At 58.7% G+C, this 3,510-nt stretch overlaps 1 protein-coding gene across 1 annotated transcript in view; it reads left to right on the top strand.

Moving 5' to 3' along the window:
• The first annotated feature begins 3,382 nt into the window (after window positions 1-3,382).
• ZNF574 (zinc finger protein 574) overlaps window positions 3,383-3,510 on the top strand; it is a 5,145-nt gene continuing 5,017 nt past the window's right edge. Inside the window, 1 exon segment of the mRNA XM_077768159.1 lies at window positions 3,383-3,425. The gene's annotated coding sequence lies outside the window, so the exon portion shown is untranslated.

Below are 3,510 nucleotides of genomic sequence, written 5' to 3'. Positions count from 1 at the left end.
CACCCCCGGGCCACCCCCTCCACCACCGTGCCGCCGCCCTGCCCAGGAGCCCACGGAGATGAGAGGCAGGGAGACCTGAGGAGAAGGCCGTGGAGCTGGGGGGAGAGGGCCACAGAGATGAAGAAAAATGCAGAGGAGAGGCAAGACGGCCATCAAAATCCCCAGAGGTGGGCCCAGGTCCACCAACCCCACAAGGACACAGACAGGGGGAAAAGCCGAGAAAAAAGAGGAAGGCCTATGGAGACATGGGAGCAGACCAGAGACGGCAACGGACCTCAGAGACGCGGGCAGCTGGTGGACACAGAGAGTCCCCCCAGGAAGATGGAGAGAGGCCCATGGGAACAGAAAGCACTCCCTGGACGTGGGGGGTGGTCTGTGGGGACAGGAGAAGGCCAGGGGCAGGAGGAGAGGCCCACAGAAATGGGAACAAGGATGCACATCATAGAGACAGGGAGGCGGGCCAAGCAAAGTGGGAGAAGGTCACAGAAATGGGGAAGGGAGGGCACAGGTACCAGGAACCCATAGACACAAGGATGTGTGGACGCGACAGGTCCCCTAAGGTGAGAGCGGCCAAACCCCGCAGACAAGGGAGAAGCCCCCAGAAGTAGCCCCTGCAGAGGGGACGGGATGGGGTGGTGAGCGGGGCGGTTCTCTATAATGCATAGAGAAATCCTTGGGCCCCACAGACATGAGCGGGTGGGGCGGAAAGGCCTTCCTTCCCTAGCTTCCACCTGAGCAGAGAGGCGGTGGGAGAGGGCAAGGAACCCAAGGGCGGAGCCAGAAGTGGGAGACTCCCTCCCAGGGAGCCCACGGCAGCCTCTCTGAGGGAGCTGAGCAGGACAGGGGGATGGAAGACAGAAGCAGTGACACAGATCTCGGAGTGGGGGTGGGTGGTGCAGGGCTGTGTGGGGGGTGAAATTTGGGGGGAAGGAACATGACAGTTGGCGCTGAAGGCTGAGCCCGTGACTCACCACCACCCCCAATGCTCGTGATGGGGAGGAGACACTGACACACTCACGTGCAGCCCCCCAGCACACGTGACCATATGCCTTTCACACACACACACACACACACACACACACACACACAGCACATGGCAACCCTTACACCGGCCTAGTATAGGGAGCCCTCATCCCATATAGAGCATCCCTGACATATATCTGACACGTATACGGCATCCTGAAGGGCCACCAACTTTGCATACACCTCCTCACTCTATGTGGGCAACACCCATGGTCCCCCCAACACCCACCCTCAGCTCCAGCTAAGCCTGAAAGCCCAGACTCCTGCCGGCCCATAGGCCTTTGCTTATGCAGGGGCCCCAAGAAAAAGAAGGCCTATCCTCCGTAAAATAAACCTACCCCAGAAATCTGGTCCCATGCCACCACCTGCGCAAAGACCGACCCGGGGCTCGGCTTACTCCTGTATCATCAGAAGAGAAAGATCCTAGTCGACCCAGATAAACTGGGAAGTCCAAGCAGAAGGGCTGAGCAGACAGGGGCCTGACACGCCAGGCTGGACCTCTGCATGTTCAGGTGGAAAAGGGGGCTTCGGCAGGAGTGAGAACCTGCCCAGGTGCCTGGAGCCTATCGAAGGCAGAGTCTAGTTTCCAGGTTCTCTGGCTGCCACCCCGGGTGATTTCACCCTGATGGCAAACCCAGATCACCAGCTTCAGAGCTCCCACGCTCCCACCGACTTCCCTCCACTTCTTGCCTTCAGCCATTCCCCATGCCCTGCGGGAACAGGACATCCACCTGCCGGGCAGTAGAGCCTGGGGGCCAAGAGCATAGATGATGGAGTCAGCTCCTGGGCTGGAACCCTGGCTCTGGCTCCTCCAAAAGACAGGCAAACTACCTAACTTCTCTGGGCCCCAGTCTCTCGGTAAAAGTGAGAACAGTGATTCCTCCCTCCTAGGGTTGTTGAGATGATCACGCCTATACAGCACAGAAAGCACCAAGCCCAGTACCTGGCACATCATAACACACTCGGGACACATGAGGGATTATTACTAGGCTCCTTGAGGTCCTAATAAAAATAATTCCTCCGCAGCTTTTACTCTGTGCCCCACAACCATGAGACAGGGGTTAGGATCCTCATCTCACAGGTGAGAAAACAGAGGCACAGGGGAGTTGGCTCGTCCAAGACGACAGCTGGAAGTGGCAGGGTCAGGATTTCAATCCAGACAGCGTCCTAGAATTATATTGGCTTGATGTTAGGGATTTTAATTTCGCGGGAAGTTAGGACAGCCAGTTAGAAATCAATCGAAGGACACAGCAAAGGTGATGACTTGAGGAGTCACACCTAGGTCCTACTCTGTGCTCGGGGTGGGGGTGGGGGGTGTCCCTCTGTAGCTTTGAACTTCAGGAAGGTAATGACCAACTCCTCTGAGACACAGTTGACTCTTCTGAGAAATGGGGTGGCGCGGGGGCGGGAGGAGTTAGAACAGGTGACTCTCCTGCAGCTCCCGTTCTTGGGTTCCTTCAAAGAGCAGCTTCTGGAACGTAACAGTGCGAGGCCAACGCCCTGAGCGCCGAACGGAACGGGGAGAGGAGTAGCGATGACCAGGGTCCCTGGGTCAGCGCAGAAGGCAGGCACCTCGGAAGGAAGCAGAGCAGAGTCCGTCCGCTACAGGGTCACTTTCTGCAGGTTTTCACCCTGCAGTTGTCCTTCAGGTGTTCTGCCCGCTCCCCACACACTCCCCGTTTCTTCAAACGAAAGTGTCTGCTTTCCCTTTTTCCCCATTTCCTCCCCTCTCCTTCAGGTTTTCCTCGTTCCTCAGATTCGATTCCCTCGCTTCTCCTTTGACATTTCTCCCCCCCGCCCCCCGCCTCAAGAGTCTGCCGGCTCCACTCCCCTTCCTTCTCGTTGCTTTCGTTCCTCTTTTTAATGAAATGAGTCTGGAGCCTCAGTTTCCCTTTTTACTCCCTCCATGTGCTCGCTGCAGTTTCCCCTCCCCATTTCGCGCTGACTGATGATGCTTCACTTTCTCCGTTCGCTCCCCCGCGGTTCCAGCGCCACAGCTCCCCCGCCCCCACCCTCCGGGTGTCGTGTGCCTCAGTTTTTCCAATTTCCCTACTCGACCCCGACCCGACTCCCGCCCGGCGCCCCCAAGATGGCGCCCGCAGCCTCACTCCGCCGCCTGACGTCACCGCGTAGCCCTCCCTTCTTCGAACGTCAGGCGGAGTCGACGAAGAGCTGGAGGAGGCGCATCCTCCAGGGGGCTTAAGGAGGCGGGCACTAACAACTCCGGGGCAGGCCGGTGAGGGAACATCGCCAGATGATTGGTCGGTCACTGCGGAGGATCCCGACGCTCCATACTATTGGCCCAAGACTCAGGGACGTGAACGTCGATTAGTCGAACGGCAAGAGCCAGTCGGACGCTGATTGGGCGCGTCCGGCCGTTCGCCGAGCGGCCGAGGAGGGAGGTAGGCGGGGCGTCGCTGAGGGCGATTGGGGGCGAGAGCAAGGCTGCGGAGCCGACGAGAGACTACGGCGGGAGCTAGAGAGGGC

Source organism: Crocuta crocuta, unplaced genomic scaffold (assembly GCF_008692635.1).
Source record: "Crocuta crocuta isolate KB4526 unplaced genomic scaffold, BGI_CrCroc_1.0 scaffold886, whole genome shotgun sequence".
Taxonomy (NCBI): Eukaryota; Metazoa; Chordata; class Mammalia; order Carnivora; family Hyaenidae; genus Crocuta; species Crocuta crocuta.
This window is presented reverse-complemented; position numbering and strand designations above follow the sequence as displayed.